General features: G+C 39.9%; 1 long non-coding RNA gene across 1 annotated transcript in view; it reads right to left on the bottom strand.

Annotated features, from left to right (window-relative positions):
* LOC125126231 (uncharacterized) overlaps positions 1–17,899 on the bottom strand; it is a 35,065-nt gene that overhangs the window by 8,888 nt on the left and 8,278 nt on the right. The window contains exon 2 of the long non-coding RNA XR_007134564.1: positions 8,567–8,675. This is a non-coding gene — a long non-coding RNA (uncharacterized LOC125126231). The remainder of the gene's footprint in view (positions 1–8,566; positions 8,676–17,899) is intronic.

The raw sequence follows: 17,899 nt of genomic DNA, 5'->3' as shown, positions 1-17,899 counted from the left end.
TATATAGTCTGAAGTCATGGGGCCTGATTCCTCCAGCTTCATTTTTCTTTCTCAGGGTGGCTTTGGCTATTTTGGGTCTCTTGTGCTTCCAAACGAACTTTAAAATACATTGTTCTACTTCTGTGAAAAATGTCCTTGGTAATTTGATAGGGATTGCATTGAATCTGTAGATTGCCTTGGGTAATATAGTCATTTGACAGTATTGATTATTCCAATCCAAGAGCATGGTATGTCTTTCCATCTGTTTGTGTCATCTTTGATTTTATTCATCAGCGTCTTTAGGTAGGTTTATTCCTAAGTATTTTATTCTTTTTGATGTGATGGTAAATGAGATTGTTTCCCTAATTTCTCTTTCTCATTTTTCATTGTTATCATAGAGGAATGCAGTCAATTTCTGTGTGTTAATTTTATATCCTGTGACTTTGCCAAATTCATTGATGACCTCTAACAGTTTTCTGGTAGCATCTTTAGGATTCTCTAGGTATAGTATCATGTCATCTGCAAACAGTGATAGTTTTACTTCTTCCTTTCCAATTTGAATTCCTTTTATTTCTTTTTCTTCTCTGATTGTTGTGGCTAGGACTTCCAAAACTATGTTGAATCATACTGGCAAGAGTGGACATCCTTGTCTCATTCCTGATCTCAGCAGGAATTCTTACAGCTTTTCACCATTGAGAACAATGTTAACTGTGGATTTGTCATATATGGCCTTTATTATGTTGAGGTAGGTTCCCTCTATGCCCACTTTCTGGAGGGTTTTATCAGAAATGGACCTTGGATTTTTGTCAAAAGATTTTTCTACATGTATTGAGAGGATCCTATGGTTTTTATTCTTCAGTTTGTTAATGTGGGGTATCACACTGATTGATTTGTGGATATTGAAGAATCCTTGCATCCCTGGGATAAATCCTTTTAATGTATTGTTGGATGTGGTTTGCTAGTATTTTGTTGAGGATTTTTGCATCTATGTTCATCAGTGATATTGGCCTGTAATTTTCTCTTTTTTGTGTGGTTTTGGTATCAGGGTGATGGGGGCCTCATAGAAAATTACTTCCTCTGCAATTTTTTGGAATATTTCAGAATAATAGGTGTTAGCTCTTCACTAAATGTTTGATAGGATTTGCCTGTGAAGCCATGTTGTCCTGGAGTTTTGTTTTTTGGAAGTTTTTTAATCACAGTTTCAATTTCAGTACTTGTGATTGGTCCATTCATCTTTTCTATTTCATCTTGGTTTAGTCTTAGAAGATTGTACTTTTCTAAAAATTTGTCCATTTTTTTCTAGGTAGTCCATTTTATTGACATATAGTTGCATATAGTAGTCTCTTATGATCCTTTGTATTTCTGTGATGTCTGTTGTAACTTCTCCTTTTTCTTTTCTAATTTTATTGATTTGAGTCCTCTCTCTTTTTTTCTTCATGAGTCCGGCTAAGGGTTTATCAATTCTGTTGATCTTTTCAAAGAACTAGCTTTTCGTTTCATTGATCTATTCTATGGTTTTCTTTGTTTCTATTTCATTTATTTCTGCTCTTATCTTTATGATTTCTTTCTTTCTGCTAACTTTAGGTCTTGTCTCTTCTTCTCTCTAGTTGTTTTAGATGTAAAGTTAGGTTGTTTATTTGAACTTTTTCTTGTATCTTGAGGTAGGCTTATATTGCTAAAAACTTCCCTCTTAGAACTGCTTTTAGGAGTTCCCATCATGGCTCACAGAAATGAATCCAACTAGGAACCATGAGGCTGTAAGTTCAATCCCTGTCCTTGCTCAGTGGGTTAAGAATCCAGTGTTGCCATGAGCTGTGGTGTAGGTTGCAGATGTGGCTTGGATCTGGCATTGCTGAGGCTGTGGCATAGGCTGGCAGCTGTAGCTCCAATTAGACCCCTAGCCCTGGGAACCTCTGTATGCCACAAGTGTGACCCTAAAAAAACAAAAACAAAAAACAAAATAAAAGAAGAAGAACTGCTTTTGCTGCATTGCATAGATTTTGGATTGTTGTGTCTTTGTTGTTGTTTGCTTCTAGGTATTTTTTGATTTCCTCTTTGATTTCTTCAGTGATCCATTGGTTGTTTAGTAGCATGTAGTTTAATCTCCATGTATTTGTGTTTTTTTACAGGTTTTTTTCTTGTTGTTGATTTCCAGTCGTATAGTGTTGTGATCAGAAAAGATGCTTGATATGATTTCAGTTTACTTAGTTACTGATGCTTGATTTGGTGTCCAGAATGTGAGCAATCCTAGAGAATTTCCATGTGCACTTGAGAAAAATGAGTATTTCGCTGATTTTGGATGGACTGTTCTATAAATATCTGTTAAGTCCATCTGGTCTAATGCTTCATTTAGGGCCTGTGTTTCCTTATTGACTTTCTGTCTGGATGATCTTCCCATTGCTATAAGTGGGGTGTTAAAGTCCCCACTATTATTGTGCTATTGTCAGTTTCTCCTTTTAAGATTGTTAGCAGTTGCCTTACATATTGAGTTTGTTCTATGTTGGGTGCATATATATTTAAAATTGTTATTTCTTCTTCTTGGATTGATCCTTTGATCATCATGTAGTGACCTTCCTTGTCCATTAAAATATTCTTTATTTTAGGGTCTATTTTTTCTGATATGAGTATTGCTACTCTAGCTTTCTTTTGATTCCTATTTGCATGGAATATTTTCTTCCATCCTCTCATTTTCAATTTGTATGTGTCCCTAGAAGTGAAATGGGTCTCTTGAAGACAGGATATGTATGGATCTTGTTTTTGTATCCATTCAGCCTTTTGGTTGGAGCATTTAGTCCATTTACATTTAAGGTAATTTTTGATATGTATGTTCTTATTGCCATTTTATTAACTGTTTTGGATTTGTATTTGTTGCTCTTTTTTCTTCCCTTCTTCTCTTGTGGTTTGATGACTAGCTTTAGTGTTGTATTTGAGTTGCTTTTTCTTATTTGTATGTGTATCTATAGTAGATTTTTGGTTTGCAGTTACCCTGAAGTTTTGATACAGGAGTCTGTGTATATACAAGATTGTTTTAAGTTGTTGATCTCTTAATCGCAAGTGCACATGCAGTGCCCTGCATTAGTACCCTTCTCTTCTCATGATTTCTGATTTTGGTAGCATATTTATGTTTGGATAATTCCCTACCTTTACTATATGTATGCCTTTACTGGTAAGTCTTGTCATTTGTGTTATTTTTGTTTCCAGTTGTGGCCATTTCTGTCTAGAGAAGTTCCTTTACTATTTGTTGTAAAGCTGGTTTAGTGTTGCTGAATTCTCTTAGCTCTTGCTTGTCTGTGAAGCTTTTGATTTCTCCTTCAAATCTGAATGAGAGCCTTGGTTGGAGGTTTTTTCCTTTCATCACTTTAAGGATAGCATGCCACTCCCTTCTGGCCTGCTGAGTTTCTGCTGAAAAATCAGTTGATAAGTTTATCAGGGTTCCCTTGTATGTTTTATGTTTCTTTTCCCTAGCTTCTTTCAGTGTTTTCTCATTGTCTTTAATTTTGATCAGTTTGACTAATATGTGTCTTGGGGTGTTCCTCCTTGGGTTTATTTTATATAGTTTGTGTTTCCTGCATTTGAGTGAGTTGTTCCTTTCCCATGTTAGGGAAGTTTCTGGCTGTTACCTCTTCAAATATTTTTTCTGTCCCTTTCTCTCTCTCTCCTCCTTCTGGCACCCCTATAATATGGATTGATGTGTTTAATGTTGTCCCAGAGTTCTCTTAGACTGTCTTCATTTTTTTCAATCTTTTTTGTCTTTTCTGTTCCATATCATGATTTACACTCATCTGTCCTCCACCTCACTTATTTGTTCTTCTGCTTCCTGTAGTCTACTGTTGGTTGCTTCTAATGAATTTTTAATTTTGGTTATTGTGTTTTGCATGTCTGCTTATTTAATCCTTAAATTGTGTATTTCTTTGCTCATTGTTTTTTCTAATTTATCAATCTTTGCCTCCAGTTTATTTTCAATATCTCAAATCATCTTCACTATCATCAATCTAAAGTCTTTTTCATGGAGGTTAATAATCTCCAGATCACTTAGCTGTTTTTCTGGGGTTTTTTTTCTTGCTCCCTCATCTGAGTCTTAATTCTCTGCCTTTTCATTTTGTGTAGATTTTTGATGTGATCTCCTTTTTGTAGACAATAGAGTTGTATCCTCTCTTACTTCTGATATCTGCCCTCCTTGTGGCTAAAGTTGGTGTGGGAACTTGCTGTAGGCTTCCTGATGGGAGAGTATGGTACCTGCCCACTGGTAGGTGGAGCTGATTCATATCCCTCTGGTGGTTGGGGCTTTGTCACTGGGTGAGATTAGAGGTGGCTGTGTGCCTGGGGGGTCTTTAGGCAGACTGCTTGCTGATGGGTAGGGCTGTGATCCCACCTAGATTATTGTTTGGCCTGGGGCTTCTCAGCCCTAATGGATGGGGCCGGATTTTTCCAAAATCCCACCTCTAGAGGAACACATGCTGATGATTATTCCAGAGACCTTTGCCTCCAAAGTCCTTCTCCCACAATGAACCAGTCACCCCGTTTTCCCAGGAGCTCCTCCAAGAACTCACAGGTGTTTTTTTTTTTTTAATTTTAGTTAATCTACAATGTTGTGTCAATTTCAAGTGTAGCAAAATGATTCAGTTATACACACACACCTGTATTGTTTTCAGATTATTTTCCATTGTAGGTTATTACAAGATACTGAGTATAGTTTCCTGCACTCTACAGTAGGTCCTTACTGTTTACATATTTTATATGTAGTGTTGTGTATATGTTAATCCAAAACTCCTAATTTATCCCTCTCCCTACAGTCTTCCCTCATTCAGATGCCCCTGTCTGTGCCTCCAAAGTACCCTATTCCCACCAATGTCAGCAATTCTGGTGCTGTTCTATAAGCACTGGTTCACTTCAACAGCAAAGGCTGTGTCTTTTATATTGGTATCCCTACTGTCCAGTCTTACAACTGACACAAAATAATACTAAAATATCCCATAAATGTTCCTTCAGTGATTGAAAGAATTAATGAACTATTGGTTTCCCATCTGCTGTTTCTCTTTCTTCTAATTTATCCTACATATTGGTGCCATAGTAACCTTAGTGTTAGAACGGATACCTTTTGTCTTCCCTACACAAGAGCCACTGATGACTCATCATGGCTAACGAAATCTAGCCTCACCAATTTAGCATTCAAGATCCTTGGCAATCTGATCCCCACTACACATATACTGCAGTTTTACTTGCCATTTTGTAAGAATGTCTCCTTTGCTCTCCAGGCCCTAGTTACTGACTCAAACCTGAACAGCCTGCCTGGAGTGACGTCCTTTGATTTTCCCCTCCTATGTCCTCCTATCAATGCCCATCCTTTTCTGTGAGCCTCAGGTCAAATTCCATCTCCTCTATGAAAATATTCCCAGATTCCTCCTCTGTCTACATCATAATTCATCCTTCACCTTTTCTACTTTTATAACATTTTGACATCTAATTATAGTATTCATTGTCGTTTGCTTTATATTAGGAGTGTGTGTGTGTGTGTGTGTGTGTTTTCCCCACTAGATGCTGAGCTCCTAGATGGTAAGGCCCCCATAGTATCTCAGACATAGTTCATGCTCAATAAACATACTAAACTAAACCTTTTTGTTAGAAGGACCCTTGAATTCCAGGCTGGCTTCTCTTTCAGGCTTGGCTGCTTATAACCTTGGGCAGGTGCCTTTACTTCTGTTGGCCTCCCTTGCTTCATCTCTAAAGTAAGATTAATCATATCAGAGATGCTGTGAAAATTAATTATTTATCATTTTGAAAGTGCCTTGAGAGCTTTAGAGATTGGCATTTCTATTTTTGTGGCATCTTTCTCACTAGAGCTTGCAGTTCTTTTAAAAGAAACATGTAAAGGAGAGGCATGGGCTGTTCAAAGAACAGTTTTTTCAGAACCTGAAATAATTACATCCTGTATTGCAGACAAGGTCATCTTTTAGCCTTTATAGCAAACGGTGAAGTCTTGAGGAAACCTGCCTTTCCTACCAGTGACTTTAAAGTGATTATAGTATTTATGTAGAATTTTAAAAAGATGAGTAAGGATTCTATCATGCAGAGAACAGAGATTTCCCTGAGGGAAGAAATAAATGAAGTAAACTTTAAAAAATATTCCAAATGTAAATGACTTTTAGAGAAACAAGTCACTTGTCTATATGTCCTGGTCAAGGCTAGCAGCAGAAACACTTGTTTCAGTGATTTGTTCATTTTAAGACACATCCAAAGTCAAGGGCAAAGGGAACAAAGTCACTGATATGATAACTCATACACATTAACTCAATCCTCGCAATACTCTCATGAGATACTCAGGTCAGTCTTAGTAAACACGTTTTATGGTTGAAGAAATTGCAAGCCAGTGTGATTATGCAACCTGTCCAAGGCCACCCCATAAGCCGCAGACCCAGGACTCAGTGCAATCTTTTGGCTCAAGTTCAGGGCTCCTCCCATTCACCTTAGTATATCTCAGCCCTAGTGCTCTGAGCACAGTGCACAGGACACTGAGGCTGCCAGTGAAGGATAAGATGGAAGGGCAAAGAGGATGAGGGGCACCAGAGAACTTCCTTCAGCTTCAAGTCCCTCCCCTCAACCAGGTCCCTTAGCTGCTCTGCAGAGGGACCCACTTTTCCCAGATGCTAGTGCTCTGTCTCCCTCTTCCTTAGCCAGTGACATCTTTACCCAGCCTAGACACACTGACCAAATCACTTTCTAGGACACTCATGCTGAGGATATGACAGTAAATAAACATGCCCCACCCTCATGGAGCTTACACTCTGGGGGAAGGAGATAGACTGACAAAAAAAAGAAGCTAAATCATGAAAACAAATCTAGCCTCTGCAGGGTCATCTCTACTCAGGCACCAAGGTCAGGGCTGGTCCTTGGGGTAGAGCCCTACTGCCTCTGGTCTGGTGCACACCTCCACCCCCTCTCTGCTTACTAAGGGAAAACAAAGACCTTGCTGACCGTGATGCTAAGTTCTGGCTTAAAAGATCAATGCTCATCAGTTCCCTGGGCAGATGGAGGCAGTTTGACCTTGCCAACTTGGGCGTTAATCAGACTTGATTTTTTTTGGAAGTTTTATTATCATAATTTTTGTTCAGACAAAATAATCAACCGTAAACCAATTTGGAGATCCTCTATCTAGAGAGAAGAAAAGCAGACTCAAGCGAAATGGGGCTGAGCAGGAAAAGGAAGCAGAGGGAGTTTTTTTTTTACCAGTACAAGTGCAGTCTTAGCTCAGACGCCTCCCTTCAGCCGGAATGAAAGAACGGTCTCTTTCTCTTTCCTTCATCACCCAGCCCAGTTTACTTTTTAAAATTCTGTAGCCCGGTGTGTTTACAGAAATCCACCCAGGCATATGAAGTCGTATTTTTTTCTTCCGGAAAGATTTTGATTTTTACGGTTCAAAAAGGATACCTATAATGCCTCGGCCTAAAGGAAATAACTGTTTACATTCCTTTAGTTCTCCTAATCTTTATCCACATATACACATACTTTTCACATGAGTCGCATCAGAGAGAATATACAATTTTGTGTTTCTAATGAATTTTTTTTTCAAGTCATCAAGTATGGCTTGGCACCCTCTTCTCTAATTCTTACATTTTGGAACAGAAGATTTTTATTTTAAAGGGGTTTAAGTTATTATAAAAACTGAGTTACAAGAGTTGCTTCATATGGAATATCTGTTTTATCTGGTTTCTGGGTTAAGAGACTCTACTATAACTTCATGAAGTCATAATCTCCCTAGTGGTCTGATTCTGCCCTTTGTTCCCTATCTTTGATGCCATATTTTGAAGAATGAAGTGCCAAGGTGACCTTTGTAGGAGAAAAATTCTTCCTAGAGTTTTCAGAGAAAATGGAAGCTATGAACCTAGTGTTACAGAAAAACAGTCAGTTCCAATCCGCTTGCACCAGTGGGAAGGAAGACTGCAGTGGTGACTGAAGGATCTGACAATGCAGAGAATCCAAAGGGAGTTTTAGAAGCAAGTTGGAAAAAAGCAAAGAGGTTCCTGGAGATGGCATCAAAGTCTCCCTTTGTCTAGAACTTATTAAAGGACTTTTATCAACTAAAAACATTAACCTCCTACCTTGTTCTCTTGACAGATAAAATGTGAAGGGGAAAGACATGCTAAACAACTTCTCTCTTCACGGTTGCCCAAGAAATAAAATGACAAAAGATTCCCAAGGTCTTTTATGACTTACGTGTAATAGAAAAGAGTAAAAAGCAAAGTTTATCATAGTATGCCATGTTCAAAACAAAAGAGTTAACTTCAAAAATGTTTACTATGGAGCATTTAAATTGCATATTTTTTAAAAAAGGAGAGCAAAAAAGTAGTTTAAAAGCGGACCCCAAATTTACTGAAAAGAACCAAACTAGGAAATGGAAAAATCCTAGAGCAATTCTATTATTTATGCATTGCTGCTTAACCAGTTACCTCCAAACTCAGTGGCTTATGATGATATTTCTTCTCAGTTTTGGGGAATCAGAAATCTGGGAGCATCTTAGCTGGGTTGTTCTGGCTTGGGGTTTTTCATTAAAAGACTTGACTGCGGCTGGAGGTTCCTCTTCCAAACTTACTCATGTGCTGTTTCTGGAGACTTCCATTCCTTGATGACTGTTCACAAAACCATCGTGTGGATCTCTCCATCAGGCTGCTGCGTACGCTTCCCAGAGGGTAGTTGGCTTCCTCAGAGTGAAAGACCAAGAAGAAAGTTAGGATGCTTTTCATGACCTAATCACACATCTTCGCTTCAACCATACTCTGTTCTTTAGATGGCAATCCAGCCCACATGCCTCTGCCTTTAGGGGGAGGATGTAAGAGAATTCGTGCACATATTTTTAAGCCAAAGCACAACAAGCTTTTAAAACTAGGAAATTGAGGAGTTCCCGTTGTGGCGCGGTGGTTAACGAATCCGACTAGGAACCATGAGGTTGAGGGTTCGGTCCCTGCCCTTGCTCAGTGGGTTAACGATCCAGCGTTGCCGTGAGCTGTGGTGTAGGTTGCAGACGCGGCTCGGATCCTGCGTTGCTGCGTCTCTGGCGTAGGCCGGTGGCTACAGCTCCGATTAGACCCCTAGCCTGGGAACCTCCATATGCTGCGGGAGCGGCCCAAGAAATGGCAAAAAGACTAAATAAATAAATAAATAAATGGGAAGGAAAAAAAAAAAAAAACCACTTTGTTAAAAAAAAAAAAAAACTAGGAAATTGAGAGTATGGAGGGCAGCAAGGGCACCAGCTCCTAGAAGGGATCATAGACGCTGGATACTTAGGAAAGCTCAGATCCTATCCCCATTGCCCCTCCCAGAAACTGTAGAAGACAGTCAGCAACCTCCTGAGGGTTCTCACCAGTACTCTCAAACCGGGAGTAAAATACAGAGTACATATCTCTCCTTTTCTGACTGGGGATGGGCGGAATTGGATATGGAGAGAAAGGAGTGAGATAGAGAAGAGGTGTTGACTCTCTCTGGAAAGTATGAAAGGTTCCGGAGTTGCAGGCTGATCTGGGAAAACAGTCCAAAACCAAAGAGTATCTAGGAGTTCCCGTCATGGCACAGCGGAAACGACCAGGAACCATGAGGTTTCAGGTTCAATCCCTGGCCTTGCTCAGTGGGTTAAGGATCCGGCATTGCCATGAGCTCTGATGTAAGTTGCAGAGGCGGCTCGAATCTGGCATTGCTGTGGCTGTGGTGTAGGCCGGCAGCTACAGCTCTGATTGGACCCCTAGCCTGGAAACCATATGCCGCAAGTGCGGCCCTAATAAGACCAAAAAAAAAAAAAAAGAGGGTATCTACCTACATTATACGGGCTCTGTCCACATCCCTCAGCATTCACAGTTGCTGTGTCTGCTCTTCAGTTTTCCAAATGCAAGCACTTACAAGTCTCTGAGGGTTTTGCTTTATTTTTGTTTCTGTTTTGTTGTTGTTGGGGTTCGTTTTTTGGTTTGTTTGTTCTTTTAGGGCCACACCCATGGCATATGGAAATTCCCAGTCTAGGAGTCAAATCAGAGCAGCAGCTGCCAGCTGCAGCCACAGCAACACCAGATCTGAGCAGTGTCTGTGGCCTACACTACATACAGCTCACATGGGATCCTTAACCCACTGAGCAAGGCCGGGAATGGAACCCACATCCTCATGGATCCTAGTCAGATTGGTTTCTGCTGCGCCCCCATGGGAACTCCTTTTCATTTTTGTTTTTGACCAGCAGAGCCCATGCAGCCTCTTGTGGGGCAGGAAGAAGTGCTGTGGAATGAATGCTTCTTCCCAGCTCAGCTCAACCGGAGACTGGCAACCAGCGGTTGACATCCATTCTCTCTGCTCTCAGTTTTGCTAACTCTGATGTGTGCTCTGTACTGTCTCCCAGACACCCCTGGTGGGATCGAGCCCCTACTACCCACAGAAGTAACCTACTCCAAGCACACCATGTACTGCCTTCCTTCCCTGCCCTCCCTCCCCCTTGATCACCTCCTACCAGTGATTCTTGGGGTCACCTCCCAAATAAACCACTTCCACTGATTTCCTGCCCTCGGATTCTGCTGCTGTGGAAATCTAACCTATAAAGCATATAAAAGAATGGAATACACCCCCAGATGAAGAGGATAACCCAGGCCTAGGACCATTAACAAAATCTTAGGTAAAGTCAAAAATAGCACAACAACCATAATCTATAATGTGATTCAATTTTTATGAAAGCATTTTCTCTTGCTCACCAGCCAACCAGCCCTCTGTCTATCCATCTCTTATTCACCATCTATGGATATACATAGAAAGATGTCTAAAATCACGCTCTTCTAATGTTAAGTCTATTATTTGTAGATGCTATAATCCGACGTGTTTTTAAACTTTATCTATAACTTTCTCTGCAGCATATACATTCTTTACAATAAGCATGTGCCGTTTTAACAAAAGCAATAGTGATTTTTTTCCTCTAAAAAAAAAAGCAAAGACTAGGAGTTCCCGTCATAGCTTAGCAGTTAATGAACCCCACTAGTATCCATGAGGATGCAGGTTCCATCCCTGGCCTCACTCATTGGGTTAAAGATCTGGCGTTGCTGTGAGCAGTGGTGTAGGTCGAAGATGTGGCTTGGATCCCTTGTTGCTGTGGCTGTGGCTGGCAGCTACAGCTCCGATTTGACCCCTAGCCTGGCAACCTCCATATGCCACAGGTGCAGCCCCCAAAAAAAGCCAAAAAAAAAAAAAAGACTAGAAATAAGTATGCCAAGGGATGAATAACAGTAGTTTATAAGGAGACAATGTGACTATAGATGGCTGATTTTCTTTTATGACTTTTTCTTATTTTTATCAAGAAACTCTTTTCTTCTCTTTATCCCTATCAAATCAGTAATGAGTTTTTATTTTTTTTTTATTTTTTATTTTTTTATTTTTTTGCTATTTCTTTGGGCCGCTCCTGCGGCATATGGAGGTTCCCAGGCTAGGGGTCCAATCGGAGCTGTAGCCACTGGCCTACACCAGAGCCACAGCAACGCAGGATCCGAGTCGCGTCTGCGACCTACACCACAGCTCACGGCAACGCCGGATTGTTAACCCACTGAGCAAGGGCAGGGACCGAACCCTCAACCTCATGGTTCCTAGTCGGATTCGTTAACCACTGCGCCACGACGGGAACTCCAGTAATGAGTTTTTAAATTGAAAATATACAGTGTGAAAGACAACAAAATAGGCAGTTTTATATATTACAAGGCAGGGAAGAGGGTAATTTAAAGCAGTTCATTGGTAAACTGGAAAAACCTTTCAGGAAGGTAAATTAACAGTGTAAATCAAAGGTCTTAAAACTATCTATGCTTTTGATCCGTTAATTCTGGTTCTGTGTATTTAGCCTAAGGCAGTGTTTCCCAAAGCATGGTCCTAGCATCAGAATCACCTGAACCCTTTGAAAGATGTCTGAATCAATATCTTTGATTCAGACTGAGATCTGAAAATTTTACGTTAACAAGATCTCTTGATAGTTCTTATATACATTCAAGCTTAAGCGCCACTGGCCTGGGCAAATGAGGTTCATTCATTAATGCTTATTGAGTCACTACTAAGAATCAGGCTCTGTTCTATGCACTGGGGACACAGCCATAAATAACACAGAAAAATTCCTTGTGCTCAGGAGGCTTATTTTTTTTTTAACTCAAAAATGTCATATTAATGTATTCATTACAGTATTATTTATGATTAAAAATAGGAAGTATTTATGATAAAAATAGGAAGTATTTAATGACATTTCAAAGAATGTCATGGGAAGCTGTTCACCATGTATTGTCAGAGGAAAACAGCTATGGTTCCTTTTATTAAATGTACTTATACTGATAAAAAGACTAAAAAAAATCTATACACAAAACATTGTCTCTGGAAAAATTAATTATAGCTTATTTTTATTTCTTCATAGTTTTTTGTTAGTTTTTAAATTCGAGGAATTAAATGTGAATTACTGACATAATCAGAAGAAATAATAATATTTTCTAAAGTTGATTTAAACACTAGAGGAAATGAGAAATTTCTAATATTAGGTCTGTCTTTTAAAAATATTTTGATTTAAGGGCATTAATATACAGTTATGAACTAAATCTTAGAACTTTTGATTTCATTTTAGGAGCTATTTCTTTTTCAATTTAAGTCTTACATAAGGACTGAAATTCTCTGTGATTTCAAAATCTCTATGATTGGAAGGTGTTTGTCTAGCAGATGACACCTAAATACTTCCCAGCTCTAACAAATAGAGAATTCAAGAAGTTTCTAAACTGGAGTTCCAGTCATGGCTCAGTGGAACTGAATCTGACTAGAACCATGAGGTTGTGAGTTCAATCCCTGGCCTTGCTCAATGGGTAGGGGATCCAGCGTTGCCTTGAGCTGTGGTGTAGGTTGCAGACTCGGCTTGGATCTGGCCTTGTTGTGGCTCTCGTGTGAGCCGGCGGCTGCAGCTCCGATTCGACCCCTGGCCTGGGAACCTCCATATGCCACAGGTGTGGCCCTAAAAAGACGAAAAGACCAAAAAAAGAGAAATTTCTAAACTTTTTTTTTTTTTTTTCCTTTTCTAGGGCCACTCCCACAGCATATGGAGGTTCCCAGGCTAGGGATCTAATTGGAGCTATAGCTGCCAGCCTACGCCAGAGCCACAGCAACACAGGATCCGAGCTGAGTCTTTGACCCACACCACAGCTCACCGCAACGCCAGATCCTTAACCCACTGAGCAAGGCCAGGCATCGAACCCGCAACCTCATGGTTCCTAGTCGGATTCATTAACCACTGAGCCACACGGGAACTCCTCTAAACTTTTTTCTTAAATTTTTAGCCTTTGTTGCTGTCTCTGGATTTCAAATGTAATACATAATGGTCATGGAAAAATATTAGAGAACTATAGAATATGGAAAGAGAAAATTACCCACAATTCCAGCTCTCCCTCACCCATAGGAAAGATACTTTAAAGGATTTGGTTAGATTATTTCAGTTTATTTATATACATACAATACATATATATGTATATATAAGGTATATATATACATGTGCTTATATACATATCAATCATTCATAGCATATGTATGTATTATATATACACACATATAATTTTTAAAATTTATTTTATTGAAGTATAGTTGATCTACATATTGTGTTAATTTCTGCTGAACAGCAAAGTGTTTCAGGTATGCGTGTGTGTGTGTGTACATACGTACTTTTTCATATTCTTTTACATTATGGTTTATCACAGGATATTGAATATAGTTCCCTGTGCTATAGAGCAGGACTTTGTTGTTTATCCATTCTATATATAATAATTCGCATCTGTTAATCTGAACTCGCAATCCATCCTTCCTTCACGCCCCACCCCCTTGGCAACCACAAGTCTGTTCTCTGTGAATCTGTTTCTCTTTCATAGATAAGTTCACTTGTGTCATATTTTAGATTCCACATGTAAGTGATAGTGATACATTTGTTATTTTCTGACTTACTTCACTTAGTATGATAATCTCTAGGTCCATCCATGTTGCTACATACAATTTTATTTACTTTAATTCTTTACATACTGTATGGACCTTGCTATTTCCTCTTGCTAAATATAGCTATCTTTCATATCCTCTTGTAGAGATTCACTTCATTTTTGTAATAGCTGTATATCTTACATTTGATAGACATATGTTGATTTATTTAAAAAATTCTTCTCATTTAATCTTTTTTACATTATATTTTATTCTGATTATTGCTGATTTGAAAGAAACCTACTGATTTGGCTTGCTTATAATTATACCTGGCCTTCTTACTCATATCTTTCAGTAGACCTCATGGTTTCTCCTTTGATTATCTGTTTTATTTGGTCGCCCCTGATGGTATATGGAGTTCCTGGGCCAGGGATCAGATCTGAGCCTCAGCTGCAACCTACACTGCAGCTTCTGCAACGCTGGAGCCTTTAACCCACTGTGCCAGGCCAGGGATTGAACCTGTGCTGCAGAAATGCTACTGATCCTGTTGCACCACAGTGGACACTCCTCCTTTGATTATCTTAAATTTTTTAGGAAGACAATCAAATCATAGAGAGATCAGGACATCTTTGTTTCCTTCTTCTCAGTACTTCTCATCCTATTTCTTCCTATTGTCTAATACTTTTGGCTAAGAACTCCAGAAATGTGATAAATATCACTGAGCATGGCTGTCCCTGTAATTTAGGTAAAAGTCTTTTGGGTTCTGGAATTCTTGAGAGAGCTAGGTTATCTAATTGACAGATGCAGACCTGGTCTGACTGTGCTTGGCCTCAAGCAATACCTTGCTGCCTCTTAACCTGACGATGTTCAGGATAGAGAATAGGGGATAGAGAATTCAAGTTTGACATTATAAATTGGAGACAGCAGAGACAGAATGAGAAGGTGATGGATGCACTTTTGTAGGAGGTATTCATTTGTGGTTCCCAGCCTCAGATATAATCCTGTTCCATCTGTAATTTCCTATTTCTGCCGGCTTCTATCACAGGAGAAGGAAAACAATTAGGAACCCTTGGGTTCCAATGAGGGAAACAATTAGGAAAACAATTAGGAACCCTCAGGTTCTATCTGGGGATAAAACAGGTGTGAAAGCACCTTTCCTATCCCTAGATAACTCTACTCCCAGCTGGACAGTGGTAACTTAGGAAGACAGAGCCACTGCATCAAGTAAGTAGCAAAGGACTTAACTGGATACTTGTGTCTTTCCAGGTCTTGGTGGGAAGGGGTAGCTAAACCTAAAGTCTTGAATAGAATTATTGAGGAGTTCCCGTTGTGGCTCAGTGGTAACAAACCCAACTACTATCCATGAGGACACATGTTCGATCCCTGGCCTCACTCGGTGGGTTAAGTATCCTGTGTTGCTATGAGTTGTGGTGTAGGTCGCAGACATGGCTCGGATCCTTTGTTGCTGTGGCTGTGGTGTACACTGGCAGCTGCAGCTCCGATTTGACCCCTAGCCTGGGAACTACCATTTGCCACAAATGTAGCCCTAAAAAGCAAAAAAAGAATTATTGATAGTGTTAAGCCAATGCAGAGAGTTGCTTTAAATTGAGTGGGGGAGATGGTTAATTTTAAAAAATGTTTTCCACTTCATCTAAAAACCAGGCTAGAAAAAACTGAAATTATTATGGCTTCAGGGGGAAAAAAAACAAAAACTGTTTGACGTCAGCACAATTCTGTCAATAACCAAGTTGAAAAAGTTGGAAAGTTATGCTGTTTTTACTTAGTCTCATCTCGTTCTCAGTAATTGCTTCCTTTCAACCATAAAGTTGTTTAGTGTAGGAGAGATATTCCAAGGCATCTCTTTATATTCACTGCTGCAAGGTCCCGTTTTAGCATAATTACAGTCTTGGAGTTGCAGAGACAGGCTCACTCTATCTAGCCGTGCAGCTGGCTTTCTCAAATGACAATGGGATGCTTACCAGCTTAGCGACGGCCAGGGCTGTAAGCCAGGGCAAGGCCCACATGCTGAAATTTTGCCCTTGCTTTGTCTGTATTTCCTCCGTGAAAATGGGGAAATGGTGTAGAATTTTTAAAAGCAGAGTTTTTATTCTCTTAGAGCTTTTAAAGGGCTATGCTGAGCTGCAAATGCAGATTTCAGAATCCTAAATCAGAGATTATTCGTCTTTATATCTCAGAGTGATGTTATGGAGCAAAACAACGAAAAAGAAAAATGAATTTTTGCAGTACTCTTCTCCTTGTCCTCCTTCTTATATTTCTGTTTTCTTTTTGTGAGAAGACTAAAGAAAGTTGAAATTTTCTTGCCTCTTTTATCTGCAGAGTGATTCCCCATTCAGTTGGCTTATTTGCTACAGAAACTCTTTCCATGATTTTTTTTTTTTTTTCCTTTTTAGGGCCTCACCCAAAGCATATGGAAGTTCCCAGGCTAGGGGTCAAATTGGAGTTGCAGCTGCCAGCCTACACCGAAACCACAGTCACGTGGGATCCCAGCTGCATCTGCCACCTACACCACAGCTCATTGCAACGCTGGATCCTTAACCCACTGAGCAAACCCACATCCTCATGGATACTAGTCAGGTTTATTACCACTGAGCCACGTCGGGAACTCCTCTTTCCAGGATTTGATCATCAACAGCTATTCACACTCAACCTTCAGTCATCTACTTAGAGATGTCTGTTTACATATACTCTCATCTTCCTACTTCTCAGTAAGGCCAAGGCCCCTCCTGTCTCCTCGCCGGCTCACCCAAATGTATTGCCCTCTGCCCCCAAATTCTGTACATTCTTCCTTTACACATCCATCCCTTTTCTATTCCACTTATCACAACCTTAGTTCTGTTCTTTATAGCTCTTTTCTGAACAATTACAAAAGTTTTTTAAATGCTCCATCTCCTTCTAGGCTTTCCCTATCCAACTTTTAAAGATTTCAGATCAACTTTCTTATAGCATCATTCAAAGAGGAATGAAGAAGAAAAAAGTTTAAAACCATCCATTATGTGTCAGGTGCCAAAAGTGTCACTTGGAATACATAGGTGAAAGACCATCTCACGGGTGGACTTTCTGCTCTGATCAAAGTGATATCTTTTCTAGCTCGGGGACAGGCTCCGTCTATCGCTGGTAACCAAATAGGAGACATTTCTGATCATCCCAACTGGGGTGGAGAAGGGAGTTACTGTCATCCAGTATGTAGAGGCCAAGATGCTGCTAAGCATCCTGCAATGTACAGAACAGCTTCCTACAATAAAAATATTACAGTACAAAGTGTCAGTGGTGCCAGGATTGAGACACTCTGCACATGTTAATAGTTAATTCATGAGTTTTCCCTCAGTCCAATGCCTCCCATCTCCAGGTAATCAAATCCTACTCATTTTCCAAAGCTTACTTCAACTCTACCTCTCCCAGTTCTCTCTGTGAATTCCTAAGGCACTTTTGGTCTGTACCATTCACTCCCAGTGCACATGTCATTTTCCTTTGGAGATAGTGCTCTCCGTCCCATGTACCCCGTCTTGTCAGTGTATTGCTGCTGCAAGTCACTGGGTCCTGATTCTACTCTACTGTCCATACTACCAAGCTCAGAAGCGGCATATATTACACAATTAGTAAATACTTAAAACTCAAAAGTTGAATCCATTAGCTCAGAAATTGATAGTTGAGGAGTTTCTGCTGTGGCACAGTGGGTTAAGGACCCGACATTGTCTCTGCTACAGCTTAGGTTGCTGCTGAGGCATGGGTTCAATTCCCAGCCTGGTGCAGTGGGCAAAGGATCTGGTGTCTCCATAGCTGTTGCTTAGGTCACTGCTATAGCTCAGGCGCGGCAGAAAAAAAAAATTGACAGTTGAAGTAGTCAGAAAGGAACTTACAACTGAACTAAGATTAGGACAATTAATCTGCAACTATTTCATTAGGAGAAAAACCAAGGGAAATGAGAATATAAAGAAAGAAAGGGACCAGGATATACTACCCCTAGGATAAAAGT

Source organism: Phacochoerus africanus, chromosome 4, assembly GCF_016906955.1.
Source record: "Phacochoerus africanus isolate WHEZ1 chromosome 4, ROS_Pafr_v1, whole genome shotgun sequence".
Taxonomy (NCBI): Eukaryota; Metazoa; Chordata; class Mammalia; order Artiodactyla; family Suidae; genus Phacochoerus; species Phacochoerus africanus.
This window is presented reverse-complemented; position numbering and strand designations above follow the sequence as displayed.